General features: G+C 33.0%; 1 long non-coding RNA gene and 1 pseudogene across 1 annotated transcript; one reads left to right on the forward strand and one right to left on the reverse strand.

Annotated features, from left to right (window-relative positions):
* Positions 1-2,278: 2,278 nt before the first annotated feature.
* Positions 2,279-7,441, forward strand: LOC125665166 (ATP-dependent DNA helicase RecQ-like; annotated as a pseudogene).
* Positions 7,442-8,338: 897 nt separating this feature from the next.
* Positions 8,339-12,490, reverse strand: LOC125665168 (uncharacterized). The gene is made up of 2 exons (XR_007366137.2): positions 11,767-12,490; positions 8,339-9,632 (listed from the first exon to the last, which is right to left on the reverse strand). It is a non-coding gene; the product is annotated as an uncharacterized LOC125665168 (long non-coding RNA).
* Between the last annotated feature and the right edge of the window lie 6,769 nt (positions 12,491-19,259).

The raw sequence follows: 19,259 nt of genomic DNA on the forward strand, positions 1-19,259 counted from the left end.
AAGAGTTAGGACACACTTCTGACACATAAAGAAACCCCCCTTTCCGCATTTGATTATGTCTGGCATACTCTTGAAAATGAAAAAAAAAGAGTATCCTGCATTAGATGCATTTTAAACTTCCCTTTATCGGAGCACTTGCTCTCTCTATAGATCTGGGTTTTTACTATATCAACTATCTTTCTTTTTTTTTTTTTTTAGGAAGTCTCATAATTGTTCATGAAAACGTGAAGATAATGAACAATCTTATAATGATTACACAATTGAGAGTAGGGTAAACACGGATCCTTGTTAAAGTAAATATGAGTGGTGGCAACTGCGGTAGCAGTAGTTGTGTTTATGAGAATGTGAGGGGTTGTATATGGTGTATAGGTGGTGGTATGTGGTACATAATGGGTGGTATATGATGTTAATGAAATTTATAATAGGTGGTATATGATGTTAATGAAAATTTGGGTGGTAGTATGTGGTGTTAACGAAAATGTGAGCGGTGTTATGGTGGTGAAACATGCAAACTAATAACGTTAATTAAATCAATCTCTTTAATTAATATTATGGAAAGAAATGCAAAATTAAGGACCTATATAGGTAATAGTGTGAGTAGTGTTAAAGAAACCCTAAGTCATGGGAACTGGTGTGGCAGTAGTGGGGAGTAGGTTTTATTTAGCGTATAAGTGGTAGTGTGTGGTGTACAAGTGGTGGTATGTGGTGTATAAGTGGTGATATGTGGTGTTAATAAAATGTGGGTGGTAGTATGGTGGTGACACACACTCTAATATCGGTAGATCAATCTCTTTCATTAATATTCTGATGCAAAGAAATACATAACTTAGGATCTAAATGGGCAGTGGTGAGAGTTATGTTAAATACGATGTAAGTGATGGCATGTGGTGTGCCAGTAGTGGTGTACAGTTGCCGTGAGTTGGTGGTATGGGGTGTATTGGTGGTGGTATGTGGTGTTTGAGTGGTGGTATGTGGTGTATAGATGGTGTATGAGTGGTCGTATGTGGTGTATAGGTGATGGTATGTGGTGTTAATGGAAATGTGAGTGATTGTATGGTGGTGACACATGCAAACTAAAAACGGTAGATCAATCTCTTTCATTAATAGTGTTATGCTAAGAAATGCAAAACTATATAGGTAGTGTTGTGAGTAATGTTAAAGAAAATGTAAGTGATGGCATCTGGTGTGCCAGTAGTGGTGTACAGGTGGTGGTATGTGGTGTATAGGTGGTGGTATGTGGTGTTTGAGTGGTGTATAGATTTCTTTAAAATTTGTCATTTGGTATTGTAATAAATGACAAATTTTCAATCTCAATCATTCTTTTGTACAGATTTTTTATGAAAGCAAAAACGAGCTACGGTGAGCAGAGTTTTTTGGGTAATAGAAGCTGATAAACATAAATATCAATACCACGGTATTCTATGAATAAACTGAAAAACTCCGTTAGGTATGTACAAAAAAAAAAAAAAAAATATTGCATTTGCGGTATAAATAAAAAAATGTTTATAAACACAGCCAGTCTACATTCATTGTTCGAGGTTGTGCAATTGTTGAATTAAACCTCCTGACATCAAAGAAAAATCACACACTCATGTGAATGTCTGTTTCTGTCAGTTAGATTTTAGAAAACTTTAAATAAAGATATCCTGCTATACATCACAAATTTAATTTTCTCCCAAGATGCTAAGCACTTCATAAAAACTATGAGAGTTTAAAAGAGTTTAAAATGACAAAGATAACAAACAGCTCCCTTTATAAGAACACATATTGCTTAATCATGCGATAGCAATCTCAAAATCTTGAGTGATACGTTTCATGTTTCTGTATTATTGCAGCACGTTGTATCACGTGACTGAGAATCACATGCACTGCTGATTTAATGAAAAGCAGGCTGGCGAAGGAGAAATATCAGTCAAGAATTCAATAAACACCAAAGTGACCTGGATTATCACATCTTACCTCCTGATTCATGCACTAAAGTGGCACTGAACCAATGCCATAGGTATACACGATATTGTTACAATACGAATTTAATTTTTTTTTTCAAGTGTACAAGGGGAATTTTCCATATGATGCTGAATTCCACATCAGCATTTATGCAGGTACTTAATATCTAATTTTAACAGAGTCATCAATTATAAATTATTGTTTCTTACCCAGACCAGGCTTCGGCAAGTCCAAGAATCGAAAGTAAGAGCAAAAGAACACGCATCGCCGTCGACAAACTCCGGAACATCTTATGTCGAGCTCCTTGCGCTGCCTAAATACCTCTTTTGGTGACGAAAGACCCCGATAATCAATATCAACACGGAAGTTTGGATTTTGTCCAGATCTGTACCATCAAAGCTTATAGAATTGCATGCAGTTTTATGAAGTTATTATTTTTTCCAGACTATTGATTACCATAAATATTCATGCGTTTTATATTTTTCTCTGCCTGGTTTTATACAGATTGTATTTCTAACTGTAGCCGGGACCTTTTATACAGAATGCTTTTTCGCACGTGTTTCAAACACTAGACGTTTTTGTATCATGTAGTTGGGTATCAACATTGACACCAATGATAATGTGTACGAGTATAATCGACGAAGACCATTAATCAGAAGTTATCCCAAACTTCCTTTTGTGGGCCACCTCTATGGAGTGTCAAAATAATATAAACTCAAATAATTGAAGATATCATCAATTAAATAATTGCTCTCTTTAATTGAATTAATTCGCGCATTATATCAATTATTGCTCTCATTAATTCAATTGATGCTCTCATCAATTGAATTGAAGAGAGCAATAATTGAATTAATGCGCGCTTCAATTCAATTATTGCTCTCATCCATTGAATTAATGCGCGCATCAATTCAAATAATGAGAGCAATAATTGATTTAATGCGTGCATTAATTCAATTATTGCTCTCTTCAATTCAATTGATGAGAGCATCAATTTCATAGAAATATTTGATTTAGAGCTCGGTATAAATAATTGGATGATCTCTTTAATTCAACTGAAGATATCTTTTTTTTTTTTTTACTTACAATGCTTTTGTATAAGGAATTACATCGTCGCAAACCACGGTTTTGAGTCCACTCACGCTCCCACATACCCGTGGTTGTCTGATGCTATTTTTGCTCGTTTCTCATTAATTATGCATGACGGGGGTAACCAATCAAATCACGTCCGAGTAAACTTTACTCGGAGAGCCCGACCAATCACGTAACACCTTTCAAAATGATATTCGGAAAACAATCAAGTATGGAAGCGCCATTATTGACGAAAGTCGGAGAAGTTTTTGAAGTGGAAAAGCTAAGTACTCAACAGGAAAAGGCAATTAGTAGTCTTTTAGATAATCGGGATGTGTTCCTTTCCCTGAGAACTGGTGGTGGAAAATCACTCTGTTACATGGCATTTCCTTTGTTTTACGAGCGTATGTACCAACCACAACTTGCACACGTATTTATTGTTAGTCCCCTCCTTGCTATTATGAAGGAACAGACTGAATTTTTGAAATCAAAAGGATTTACAGCAACCTACATTGGTAAAGATGCGAACGAGGACGATGGGATCCTTGCTGGTGAATACCAATTTCTCTTCACTTGACCAGAAGCTGTTTTACAGAATGACAAATGGCGGAATATGTTGTCATCATCCAAGTCCTTCCGATTATTTGTTGTTGATGAAGCCCATACTGTTGTTCATTGGTAGGTAAACCGTATATTTACTTATTTACAGAAAATAAATTTCAATATTGTGATATTTCGAAATTAAAAAATGTGTTTGCTGTTATACTGTTTTAATATGACACCAAGGACTACCCATTTATAAGCCGCATGACGTAAATTATACGTGTAGATGTGTTGTTATATCCCGTTTTTTGTTCAATGCACTCCATATGAGAAAGAGTATAGGGAATATACCAAAATAGATTATACTATTTTGTTACTTACAGTTGAAAGAAATGTCCCATATTCACTACAACGAACTTGAGATTAATGTTATTCACATCTGCATTTTGTTAAATTAGGGTCGTATGCAAAATGCCATTTTCACAGTATTGGTGATAATTCATACTTGCTAATGTTATAATGCATTCTACATCAATGTATATGATTAAACCCATAACAAATATGACCAAATATTGACCAAATGGTACCTTTAACAAATCCAATGATATATAAAAGTCCAATGTTCTATTCAAAAAAAATATTCAAGATATACAACTGAAAAAAGGGATATTTTGTGTGTTATGCTGTTGCAGCTCAAAAATGGCTTTACTTTCAAGTTTTTGTTCAAAGAGATTTATAGAAGAGGCTTTTGGTAATAGAAACCAGATCAGTGAGAAATTGTTCCACTTTTACGTGCAATTTACTGTATGTAAATCAAAAAAATATTAGCGAAATAATGTTTAAATATGTGAAAATGCCTGTACGTCTTGCAATTTTATAAAATTCCAATGTTTAAACTTACAAGAAAAAAAACTACATGTTAATTCATTATTTCAACTTTTGTTTTGCATTGAAAATTGAGTTGAATACTAAATGAAACATTATAAAAAAGTTTGAGTGGATTATTCAAAGCCAGAAAAAAATTACGCATTTTTCTCTAACTGGCATAAAAATGTCCCAAACATTCTGTAGTGTCCGCAACATGTGCATATTTTGGAATGCCTGATGACTAAACTTCTATGATATACTCTTACTGGTAAGAGGCAATACAGTTACTAATGTGTCTACCAAAGAAACAGACTCTAGCTCAGTATTGCTAAGTTTTCTGACAGATATATTGTGTTTTGTAGTGTCCGCAACCCTGTAGTCCGCAACAGCTTTTTGATTTCATAGATTTTTTCAAGAAAATGTATTATGATTTATCTTTATGATAACTATAACTATTCAAGTATTTACTTTAAACATGTAATGGATTAAAATATTGTGAAAATATATGTTCAAACTCGGAATTTACACCCATAACATCTAGTGTATACATATTCAAATACTTTAGTATATTTGTAGTGTCCGCAACAATATAAAATTTGAGAGAAAACAAATAAGAGTCATCAGTATTCTTTAATTTATGAAATTTAATCTGTAAAATCATTCCTTAGAACATGTTTAATAGAATGAACATCTGTGACACCATCAATATTTTTTGAAACTGCATAACAATATATAATGAGGGAAAATTAATGGTCAATGTTATATGGTAATTCCCATTTAAAATAAAACCCATTCTACAACTTTTGATGTCTAATTTTCCAGAGTTGATGCTATGACACATGAATTAGTCGAGAAAGAAACATTTATCAACATTGATTTTAAAATAAATGACAATATATTAGATATGTAATGTATGATGACCTGTAGTGTCCGCAACAAAAATATCTATGTATTTTCAAAATTTATGAAGAATGAAATGAAGACATACTGAATATTATGATAGATTAATTTGAATTTAGGAATATTCAATGTCATTTTCACATGATAATCATATAGGTCTTATGAGTATTTGTAAATGTAAATAAACCTAAAAGATTGGAGACAAATTGGGCAAAAATATTAGTATGACATTGTTATGAAAACATCACCAACCCACCCCCTCAAATGTTTATTCAACAGTTAAAATGAAGATTGATGAAACAACACTTATACTTACAGAAATTTTTACATCTTCCCCAATTCAACAGTCATTTGTACATTATTTATTTAAAATAAATAACACAGACAATAATGACCAAATATTTTCAATCGACCAGTATTAACCAGTAATGACCGGTTTTAACCAGTATTGACCACCAGTACGGTCAATACTCATATTGACCACTTTTTTGCCAACCCTGTCAGAAATGACTTTAATTTCGATCAGATCAGTCATCATGACTCATCACTGACAGGTGAACTAATAAGGCCCATGGGCATCTTGGTTATTGAACAAATTAAAGGGAATGGGAAACAAATTCTAACAACTTACTAGTCCCAGGTCTCATTGCCCTTTATTGAAATAGTTAATTTCAACATACCATGGGTAGGGGTGGGTCCATAATAATCGGCTTGTGTGGCTCTTTTCTTATTTAATTATATTTCACCCCAGTACCCCCCCCCCCCCCCCAATGTGAAACACAATTGTTCTCATTATTTGTAATTCTGTCAACAATTTACATGCAAGTCTCTCTTTCATTTTCAATTCATTTCTAATTTCACTTTTGTTCACAGGGGAGAAAGTACAATGCATATCCAGGCTTTCAGGGAATGGTTTTCACGGACCCGGGAGATAAGATCATTGATCAGTTGTCCTGCCCTAGTGATCACAGCCACTGCTAGTAAGGAAGCAAGAAAATTAATTAGGAAACGACTTGCTCTAAACAACTGTGTAGACATTATTGACAGTCCAGATAGGGAAAACATAAAATTATTTCTGGAAAAGATTAAAAACACTGTGCCTATTGAAGTGACATTTGGTTGGTTACTAAAGGACTTGTCTCTTGAGAAAAAGGACTGTACCAGAACACTTGTATTTTGTTCAAGTATAAAAACTTGTGCAGACATATATACTGCATTTCTGATGGTGTTGGACAAGTCTGTTATGGAATATGTCAATATGTTTCATTCTTGTACATCTGAAACAGTGAAGGAAAAAATTAGACAGGACATGAATGATGAGAATGGGACAATACGAGTCTTAATTGCTACAAGTGCAGCAGGTATGGGAGTGAATTATAAAGGCATCAACAATGTTGTACATTATGGTCCACCTAAAGATATGGACAGTTTCGTTCAACAGCTTGGGCGTGCTGGTCGTGATGGTTGTCAAGCTTTGCATCTGCTTATTTACAACAGCAGACACACACACAAACTTGATTCTGACATGAAAAATTACATTGAGAATAAAGATAAATGCCGTAGACTTCAAATGTTACAGTCATACGATTCTCTTCCAAATGGAAAAGGTATCAAGCATCTGTGTTGTGATATTTGCTCACAGAAATGTGATTGTGAAGACAAGTGTTGTTTACAGTTTCAGCACCCATTTCATTTATACAAAACTGATGATGATTCAAGTGATGAAAGTTTTTGTATGTCAGATGACACAGATTTTGAGTTTGATGATGAGGATGATGATACATTTGATATAATGTAGAAATGAATTTTATTTTTGAAAAAGCAATGCTTCCTACTGACATGCTTCTTTAAGCATTATACCACTTCATGAATGCCGGTTTGACATGTTTGAAGCATTGCAGTTCATACCCTCATGTAATTTCAAAAATGAAATTTATTTTTTATGTATTGTAATTAAATTTCTGTCAAAATTCTCAGTCATTGAAATAGACATACCAGGTAATTATTATTTATCAAGATTTGTATGTGCAATGTTCACAACTTCAATACATTCTAGAGGAAATGGCTGTCATTGTAATTTGTATATATCCAAGATAAAAGCATTTCATTTCATGTAGCTACTTGTGTCAAGTTTTTTTTGGTTAAGGTTTTGGTATCAAGGGACTGAGACATTTGCTTGAAGTTGGGAATTTAACAGAATCATACAAAAAAAGAGAGAATAGCTTCAATTTCAAAAAAAGTTACAAAGTTATAAAATCCATCTGGATTTATAATAATGTCTCATGAAATTGACTAAGTTCTTTTAACAAAAAAATATGCCTCTTGAAAAGTCTAAGTCTCTGAATTCCCTATTTAGAATGAACAAAGTTACAAAATCCACCTGGAGTTTGAAAAATACGCCTTGGGTTAAGGAGACGTATTTTTGTCAAAATACGTGTACGTCTCAAATTTAACTGTATTTTCAAAACTACGTAAAACTCTTGTACGCCTGGATTTCTTTGATTTCCAGGCGTAGTACGTCTAAAAATTTCATACGGGTATTATTAAAAAGTGCATCTTGCATTGTTGTTATTGGAAATGTTTCTTTTTATATATAAGAATGAGGAAAATCAAATTTAGATAAATATTTGTGGCATTGAATTCTATGGGGGTGGGTATTATTATGTAATGTAAAAAATTTTCTCAGATTTTGAAGTTGCTCCCATGCAATTAGATACTGTGTTATTTTTAACCAAACATTCAACATTGTTGTTTCACACACCCGTTATAAAAGTCAACACATGTACATAAATTAAGGTAGATCGATCTTCATGAGATGTCATCGATTATAGGTTTTTGAAAAAATATTTTCTCAAATGAAACTTTGCGCATGATGGAGATATTTCTTTCAGAGAAATTTAATTGAACGGATAAAAAAAAATTGGTAAACTCTTGTTATGGATTTTTTTTTCATTTTCAACCATCACACAAAGTTGGAACTACCTTAACAGAAATAAATAAAATGTGAAATTGCTTTCAAGATTTCAGTTTCATTCAGTATGTTTGAATGATTGCACAAATTTAATCATTTAGTCTTGCCTGTGAACATATACACAATCATGATGCGATTAAATGTATTTGAGCAAAGAAAAAACAATATTTAGGGATTTTGTATGCATGAAATGAAGACTGATCTGTGGTCCTTTCCACAAAGAACATGTGATGAAAATCAAAGATTTTAAGGTATCCAATGTATAACAACCATATTTCACCTATACATTGAAGTTTATGAGAGGAGCCTGTTAAAAATATTAAAATATTTTTGAAAGAAATTATATTTTCATACAAATCTCTTGGTAAAAAGTTTCATACACTTTCTCTATGAAAACATGAAATAAAATTAATCATTTACCACACATATCTGTAGAAAATTCTAATTTTTACAAAGGGCAGATAACTTGGAAGTCTGAAGTGCATAAAGACTAGCTTCTAATCATTTACCAGACATGAAAATATATTCTACTTCAATTTCATCATTATTTAACAATAGATATTATTTTCAATTGATTTAAATCCTTCAAAATTGCTGATTATCCCTTCGTTTTACATTGAATACATTAAAACACTAATTCTAAGATCTTTTACGTACTATTAATTATATACATAGGTAATAAAACTGGCATTCTTAAACAGTTGAGTTTAAGGCAGAGTCAAACTTTATTACTCCAAAGATTTTTTGTGAAAATGGCAATTGATACCGATAATTGTAACAAGCTTAAATACTTTCTCATATTTAACAGAAACCTGCCAAGTGAGAAAGAGACCTACAATGAATATTAACCATCTGGTGCTGTACCACTGAACTACATGTATCTGGTCTGGTAGTTGAATTGGTACATCCACCCTAAAAAATTCTAGTCTCAAAGATATTGCATATCAAAGAAGTTGCTATCATTATTTTGCTGATTTCACAAAAAAATTCCGACTCCCATAACTATGTATTCAATGACAAATCTGATAAATCAGGCCTTCCTCTGTGAAATCAAGTGTAAAGTTCATGAAATTCTTTTCAAAGAAACAACTTCATTGACATAAAATGATACCTATAGGGCACCTGTCATTAGGCAAGGCCTAACAAAGACCTACTATGATTACATAGACTACATTTTCACTGTCCATGTTCTAGTGTAGTAATTTGGAAGCAATTCTCTTCTGAAACTGCATCCACTGTTGCATAGCCTTTGGATCAAGTTTGGAAAGCGGTTCGTTAGCTTGACTGAGCGATGGCCAATCTGTGACAACACGATGTCCATCTTTTAGCACACACTCTGCAATTCATAAAATCAAGTATTTCAATATAGTAAGATAAGGATATGAAAAGTTAGAAGCCTAATGTCATCTACTTATATGTAAAAGGTATGTATTTTGAAATTTTTATTGCAAGGATCTGTAGAAATTTGGCATATCTACCTTTCCTGTAAATTTCATTAGATTTCCTTTATTAACGTTAAAGTTCCATACGTTTTTCTGTTATATCCTATCATATTTAAGCACATGTGCATGCACGTGCAAAATTGTAATTTTGACCATGCTAAACAGTTAAGGTCTCAAGTTATACCAACGATATAAATATCAAATGATTTCATTGAAAAATAAAAAAAATAAAAAAACTAACTTAGATTGCAAAGGAGAACATTTGAGGACAAAAATGTCACAAGAAGGAAGAATAATAATAAACAGAGTAAAAACAATATGTTCCCAAACTTTGTTTGGGGAACAAAATTAAGTGTCATGATTTGAGTAATTTAAAAAAGAAAAGAGACACAAACTGAAATTATTTGTCAATGAATTTCAAGTTAGTTGGAATCATTTTTCTTAAATAATGTTATGTTGTATATACATTGAAGTTAATAAATACAAAAGGGCATTATAATCAATAGAGAAACACTCCTACAAAATACCATGACACACTATATGGTAATATATCATTAAAATCACCAAGACAGTTTGTAAATCATGTAAAATTGGTCAAGTATGCTTTGCTTCATTTTTTCATTCACCCACAAACAAACATTTTAGATGTCAGTACCACATAGAGATAAGTAGGTACAGAGGGCCAGGGGTTATATTACAAGACATTGATGTAAGAGCATCTTATTTTAAAAAAAAAAATAGAACAATTTTTTTTTCAAGAAATTGCCATCACTCTGCTCTGTGTATTTGTTTACTGCCAGTGTCAGTTGAAATTATGTCAGCCATTACCATACCAATACTTTTTCGAAGTCAAGATAAACAAAATTATACTGGTGACAATATATAACACCTACTCCAAGCAGATAGAGCTTCGATTAACTTTCCATATATATATGTCAAAAGTAGCTTGCCATGAACCTCAAACATGCTGGAGTAAATTTAATATACACCATCTCCCTTCAATAGTTTTGAAATATATGTATCAACATGATCTATTTGTTTTCAATGCCTACCAATGCAATTTTTTTTACATGTCAGGTGTGTGTATACACAGTATTTGTTTAATACAAATACAATATTTATTGACACAAACACAATTACAATAATTGGCAAAGGCCCATTGAACACCATACATAATGTTTACAAATTTTTATTGGATTAGTTTCTTATAAATTTCACAGTAATTTTTAAGACTTAATGTATATCACTGTTTAAATATTTACTTGTAACATGTATCTTTCAATGTCCAGAAAAATATTTTTCTGTTTAATATTATAGATATTTCTAAGGTAGGTGTTCCTTAGCTTACAATAAGATTTGTACATGTATTGAAAAAGAAATGAATTTCATCCTCAATCACACCAGTGTGGCAAGCAAACCACATCTTTCATTATTTATGTGAAATTATATCTACCACTTTCTAAATTTTTGCAATATTTTATGTGAACTCAATCTAATTAATTATCTCTCAGATCTTTTCCTGAGTAAATCAACAAATGGAGTTCTTTTTCTCATTTTCTCTCTTTTTGTATATATATATATATATATATATATATATATATATATATATATTATAAAATTGAAGTTTTTCTGAACCAAAGATTTTTTCTGATTACTCCTGAGTGCACTGGTCAATGATTCTTTGTTAAATTATTTTTGGTAAAAGGTGTTGAAATTAAACCCTAATATTTTGTAATGTTTGAAAATCCCAAATTCCAACTACTGTAATCACTTGTGAATTGGTAAAGTTTAAAAGCCAAAGAATTGGAAGTTATCAGGTGATTCCAATATTTTTAGAATGAAATTTTGGACCAAAGTGGTAGTCTGTTAAGTTCTGCCAGACAACCAGCAATAGGATGTTTTGCAGTGCATTCCAAGGATATCTTTAATGAATTTTAAATGAATTTTTTCTATCTTTGAAATACCTTTGAATGAGAGATTCACTCCCCATATTTCACTACAATAAAAGTAATAATATTTTAATATTACCTTGACATCAAAGTCCTTTTCATGGTATAACTTAGTTTGTGAATCAGGTTGTACACTGTCTACAACTAAGGGCTGAATTTGTTCATCCAATACATCTGCAGCTTGCTGAGATCTCTCTCCTGCTGATTCATCTCTCAATGGCTTTATGGAATCAGCTGGGTCACGTACGTCACTAGCTCCAGGAGAATTTGGGAATGACAACAAGCGTCGGACCTTTAGTTTACGGGGTGTTGGTGTGTTTTTTTTGTCGTCCCCGTTTTTTAATGACAGGTGTAAGTACTTTGCTACCGACAGCATTTTTTAATTCTGCCAACAACTCATTCCGTTTCTCGGTCAACTTCGCTACTTTCGTTTTAATGTCGTCTATTTAACTTGTTAACACAAAACTTGCAAACGTAAACCGTCTTCTTCCAAGTTCAGTTCTAAAAATAACTGACAAAAATCTACATTTGATTTCACCTGTCTGTAGGATTTTTTGTCTTTGATAATTTCGCTACATATTTCACAACTTTTCCCTTGGTTACCTTTTTGCATCGTAAACATGGGCCACCATATTTATCTCCGAAGCAGAGGATCAATAGGTATATGTAACCGATGATTTCATTGGATAAGAAAAGGTCAAAAAGTTCATGCATATTTAATGAGAAACGAGCTATTTGAATAGGATTGACCCACGGGTGATGATGGAGATAATCGAATAGAAGCACCCGTGGGTAACCGACGATGAAGGAATTAGTGCGCGCATCAATTCTTTTAAAGAGAGCAACAATTCAATTAAAGAGATCAATTGTGGATATGCTGAATTGAAGATATCTTGAATTATATAGTTGCTCTCTCTAAAAGAAGTATTCCTCTCTTCAAATGAATTAAAGATATCATTAATTCAATTGAAGAGAGCAATAATTGAATTAATACGCGCATTAAATCCATTATTGCTCTCATCAAATGAATTAATGCGCGCATTATATCAATTATTGCTCTCTTCAATTGAATTGTATCGCGCATTAATTCAATTGTTGATATCATTAATTCATTTGAAGAGATCATTAATTCAATTAAAGCGCGCATCAATTCAGCAGAAGAATTAATACTATCATCAATTTAATTAATGCGCGCAATAATTCAGAATTGAAGATATAATTAATTATTTGAAGAGATCTTTAATTAAATTGTTGCACGCATCAAATGAATCGATGATATCTTCAAAAAAAAAGAGAGTTAATCTGGCGCTCCATACACCTCTGGAGACATATTGCGACGTACTGTTGTCTGTCATCGCCCGTTTTAGCATTATCAATATTTTACCGCATGTGTAAGTACATGGCTATTTTTTAAAACAGAAATTGATAGGGAATAGTTTGTAGGCATAGGGAACTAAACGTTGTAAATTTAATTGTCACTGCACGCCTAGGGCCTAAGGGAAGGGATCAAAACCTTACAAAATAATCAAACTATGTGTAGAATCATGTGGCAAAATGTCTCTACCAAAATTGTTAATTTCATGGTCCCCCGGGGCTTTATGATTCATAACTATAGTGCAAATGCATTATTTCTTCGAAAACCCTAACTCCTGGACGTCAAACAATGAAACTAAGTAGATACATAGTAATGATAAAAAGAAAAGCATAATAGTATACGAAAATTGTGAAACTCATCCTGGGTCGGGAGGTCTGGTGATAAGGTTGGTGGTTGTAGTTCAACATCCCGCTTGAGAATTTTTCACTTATATGGAGACGTCACCATTGTCGGCGAAGGGCTGCAAAATTTAGGAATATGCTCGGCGTTTATGGCCCTTTAAGAAGGGAGGAATCTTAGTAGTGTCACACCTGCTGTGACACGTGGCTTCGGGTTTTGCGGTTTCGTCCGAAGTACCGCCCCATTTAACCGCCACTTACGACAAGCAAGGGATACTGAGGACCGATTCTCACTTGAATACCCACAGGACTGCAGGTAAGGTTGGTATTTTATTTCATAGTTTTGGTGAATATATGAATGGACTGTATTTCCAGTTTACAATGACGACACGAGAGATACGACCTTGACAGAGTTGTTGCTAGACGACAGGGGTCTAATTCTTATATTTAATCGAACTTCTCGCCAAACTTTGCAAGCAATTGAGATGGTAACCGTTCACACTTAAATCAAAACATTGAGTCCTTCTTTTTGATTCAATGTTCAATATAAGTGCTAGTTAAGGTACGCCGTACGTCAAGGTGACAAAAACATTTAGAAGATCCAGTTTTCCTTGTTTGTACAGAGTACATGTTATTATGACATTGCATTGTATGTACCATTGTATCCAGGTGATCTTATGACATTATTGATCATTACCTAAACAGAGAATGATAGAAAATAAAAACAAGTCTTTAAGTTTTATCAGTTTATATTCCATACAGTGTATTCGTTGAATTGTTTGATGCTTAACAAAATATTCATAATGTTGAAATTATTATTTAAAAATGCATTGTATCCAGTAATATAACAAAGAGAAAGTATGGAAAACATTTTATCTAGCCTTCAATATCATGGATTATCTTTCTTCCCAGTCTTTTAAAGAAATAACTACATGTACATGTATTTCACCTATTGTGTGTGCGTCATAACTAGTAGAGCTTGTGTGATTTTACTTCCTATAAGTACGAGTTATCATAACTACTAGAGCTTGTTTGATTTTACTTCCTATAAGTACGAGTTATCATAACTAGTAGAGCTTGTTTGATTTTACTTCCTATAAGTACGAGTTATCATAACTAGTAGAGCTTGTTTGATTTTACTTCCTATAAGTACGAGTTATCATAACTACTAGAGCTTGTGTGATTTTACTTCCTATAAGTACGAGTTATCATAACTAGTAGAGCTTGTGTGATTTTACTTCCTATAAGTACGAGTTATCATAACTACTAGAGCTTGTGTGATTTTACTTCCTATAAGTACGAGTTATCATAACTACTAGAGCTTGTGTGATTTTACTTCCTATAAGTACGAGTTATCATAACTACTAGAGCTTGTGTGATTTTACTTCCTATAAGTACGAGTTATCATAACTAGTAGAGCTTGTGTGATTTTACTTCCTATAAGTACGAGTTATCATAACTAGTAGAGTTTGTGTGATTTTACTTCCTATAAGTACGAGTTATCCCTGGTGATGGTGACATCCAACATTGTGTATTTTACATCATAACTAGTAGAGCTTGTGTGATTTTACTTCCTATAAGTACGAGTTATCATAACTAGTAGAGCTTGTGTGATTTTACTTCCTATAAGTACGAGTTATCATAACTAGTAGAGCTTGTGTGATTTTACTTCCTATAAGTACGAGTTATCATAACTACTAGAGCTTGTGTGATTTTACTTCCTATAAGTACGAGTTATCCCTGGTGATGGTGACATCCAACATTGTGTATTTTACATCATAACTAGTAGAGCTTGTGTGATTTTACTTCCTATAAGTACGAGTTATCATAACTAGTAGAGCTTGTGTGATTTTACTTCCTATAAGTACGAGTTATCATAACTAGTAGAGCTTGTGTGATTTTACTTCCTATAAGTACGAGTTATCCCTGGTGATGGTGACATCCAACATTGTGTATTTTACATCATAACTAGTAGAGTTTGTGTGATTTTACTTCCTATAAGTACGAGTTATCCCTGGTGATGGTGACATCCAACATTGTGTATTTTACATCATAACTAGTAGAGCTTGTTTGATTTTACTTCCTATAAGTACGAGTTATCCCTGGTGATGGTGACATCCAACATTGTGTATTTTACATCATAACTAGTAGAGCTTGTTTGATTTTACTTCCTATAAGTACGAGTTATCCCTGGTGATGGTGACATCCAACATTGTGTATTTTACATCATAACTAGTAGAGCTTGTTTGATTTTACTTCCTATAAGTACGAGTTATCCCTGGTGATGGTGACATCCAACATTGTGTATTTTACATCATAACTAGTAGAGCTTGTTTGATTTTACTTCCTATAAGTACGAGTTATCATAACTAGTAGAGCTTGTGTGATTTTACTTCCTATAAGTACGAGTTATCCCTGGTGATGGTGACATCCAACATTGTGTATTTTACATCATAACTAGTAGAGCTTGTTTGATTTTACTTCCTATAAGTACGAGTTATCCCTGGTGATGGTGACATCCAACATTGTGTATTTTACATCATAACTAGTAGAGCTTGTTTGATTTTACTTCCTATAAGTACGAGTTATCCCTGGTGATGGTGACATCCAACATTGTGTATTTTACATCATAACTAGTAGAGCTTGTGTGATTTTACTTCCTATAAGTACGAGTTATCCCTGGTGATGGTGACATCCAACATTGTGTATTTTACATCATAACTAGTAGAGCTTGTTTGATTTTACTTCCTATAAGTACGAGTTATCCCTGGTGATGGTGACATCCAACATTGTGTATTTTACATCATAACTAGTAGAGCTTGTTTGATTTTACTTCCTATAAGTACGAGTTATCCCTGGTGATGGTGACATCCAACATTGTGTATTTTACATCATAACTAGTAGAGCTTGTTTGATTTTACTTCCTATAAGTACGAGTTATCCCTGGTGAAGGTGACAGGATGGGGAATTATTACATTTTATCATTTATTGTTTTACTCTCTCTAGACAACGATTTGAGATTCTTATCATTGTGTATTTTACATGTAAGAGATCATCTATGTATAAGTCTATTTGTATTTACAAAGTTGTACTCTGCCTGCTTGTTTGGATTCAATTAATCTAAAAGCATATACAAATATGTATGTACATTATTACATAGATAATTCTATGTAGCTTAAATTATTTTAATTATGTATTGGTAAAAAATGTGCATTTCTTAAATATGTAATACTAATAGTTATAGTATGATTAAAAGAGTTTACAAATATGAATGACTTAAGCGTATACGTTATATTTTCAACATACCTACATGTATCATTCATAAACAGCAGCACTATGGGTATGACAGTTATGAAATTTTACTGCACGTCTGAAAGTTATTGATGTGGCGAAGTCACACAGCCTTAAACCTAAGGTTTGATATCCATAACAACACACAAGCGGAGAAAACGACAAAAACTGTGTGTCTGTATGTTATTGTACACTTTAAATTTCCTTCCCAGATCTAAACGGTAGAAGACAACTCATCAACGACAACTCACCAAAAGTCAACTGGAGAAGTCAAAGAAAGACAATTAATGAATGTTGACAAATTATCGACGTGTTTGAGAGAACCTTCATCGGTCGTTACAGAAATAGTTTGAATAATACAAGATAACATCAAAATGGCTGAAGCCCCGTCACTCCATTGAGTGCTGGAAACTCTCTGAACGCATTTAGCTAATGGCCACAACACAACAAATTTGTGTAGAAGGATGACGTAGACGCTTTTCGAGTGTTGTAGGTGTATTTCACACCAATGTTTACAATATATCTCAAAGGAGAATATTCCTGAATTGAAATTGTTATAAGGTTCATCGTGCATGGTGAAGAGATCTATCTTCCCTACAAGAAGAATATTACAAGAAACTACCTTTTCACTATAATATCTTTTATTTTCTTTAAGGGTAGAAAATGGAAGCTATCTAAAATACATTAAGTGTTTGGCACATAATATTGAAACATTGAATATTATGTTGAATAAGTTAATAACAAACATATACAAAATCAATCATTATTTGTTTTTCTTTCTTTCGACTAGTAAAACTTTAAGAGAATTAAGCTATTTGGAATTTTCTACAATGTATGAATTTTTCACTTGGCCTTTAATTAATCAAAAGAGTCTTCTTGGAGTAATAAAGATTTATGCTTCATTATCTAAACTTTCATTGCAAGTATCAAGGATTTTTAGATATATCTTGCGAAACTACGCGTTACAAATAAACAGGCATACAGGCAGCATCAATCTGATCGAAATCAGCTCCTCGATCCGCTCACCTTTTTGTAGCGACATTAAACAAAAAAAGGAGCGGATCGAGGAGCTGATTTTAATCAGATTGAAGCAGAAAGACAGAGATCGGTGAACAGACTCGGATAAATATCCTTCGCTTTTCATTAAAGGTGGAGAAGAAAACTAAAGCATCCTAAACAATAAACCCATTGCTCAATCGCTCAACTCAGCTATGTTGGCCCTGTCGTTGTTCAAGGTCAACACCAAAGTATGACAAGGTCTTGCAAAGACCTACCTTAAATAGTTCAGGAGATAGGTAAGATTTTTCTTAAAGTAAGTCAATCTCCAAGGTCAAATATCATTGTGCCATAATGTATCTTTATACAAAATATGAAAGCCTTACCTAAATTAGTTCCTGTTATACTTAAAGGTGGTTTTCATAAAGTAGGTCAAACTCAGAGTTCAAGGTCACAGGGTCAAAGGGCATGATATGAAATGAAAGGTCTTCGCGTACGAAATTTATATCAAGATATGAAAAATCTACCTTAGATAGTTCCGGGCATATTGAATAGGTAATATTTTTATCGAAAGTATGTTAACATTACAGATTAAAGTCATAAGATCACAATATTTGATCCCCTACTATCGCCCTACCCTATCCCCTAGGACATGGTTTTAGCCAACTTAAATGTGCACACCTTATTTTTACATTTTTGTGATTATTTTCCTTTTGAAGGGAACATGGTCCTTTATTTGAACAAAGTTGAATCCTCTTTCCGTAAGGATGACGTGTGCAATGTTTCGTTGAATTTGGCTTACTGGTTCTGGAGAAGGTTTAAAAATTTGTTGAGTTTTCAGTTTGCCTTTAATGTCTACTTTCAATAAAATATCTAAGTATTAAGCAGAAGTGGACAACTTTGTGGTTTCTTTTATTTCGAGCTCACAGGGATATATCGAATCAACATATGAATGAAAGTTATTATTGTTAATAGACAAAACGTCGTCGATATATCTAAATGTCGAACTGAAGGCCACAGCAAGATATTTTTTTTCTCACGTAGATGTCTTTGAATAAATTCTGCTTCATATGAATATAGAAATAGGTCAGCTAACAAAGGAGTACAATTCGTGCCCATGGGAAGTTCAACAGACTGTTGGAAGACCTGATCAACAAAGTCCACGAAGATATTGTCAATGAGGAACTCTAGCATATTTTTTATTTCAAATTTAGAATAATTGTGCGTGGAATCAGAGTAGTGTTTAACAAAGTAATTTTTTGGATGACTGATCACTAGATATGAATATTTCCGTTTTCCATTTTTGTTGAAGAAGCAACTGTCTATGATGTCAAAAAGTCTAGCCTTTAATTTATCGTGAGGAATGATCGGACAAAGTGTTGAAAAGTCATAGGTTTTGATGTTATTGATTTGGGAAAAGTATTGCGATTTCAAGTTTACTAAAAGTTCTTAATTTTTTTTTTAGAATTCACATTTGATTAACACCACTTCTGGTATATGTAGTCGCACAGTAAGTTTGAAGTTTCTCCTTCACAGTTGTGAATATTTTCGTAAGGAGCAAAGATAGGGGCT

The sequence above is a fragment of the Ostrea edulis genome, chromosome 10 (assembly GCF_947568905.1).
Source record: "Ostrea edulis chromosome 10, xbOstEdul1.1, whole genome shotgun sequence".
NCBI lineage: Eukaryota > Metazoa > Mollusca > Bivalvia > Ostreida > Ostreidae > Ostrea > Ostrea edulis.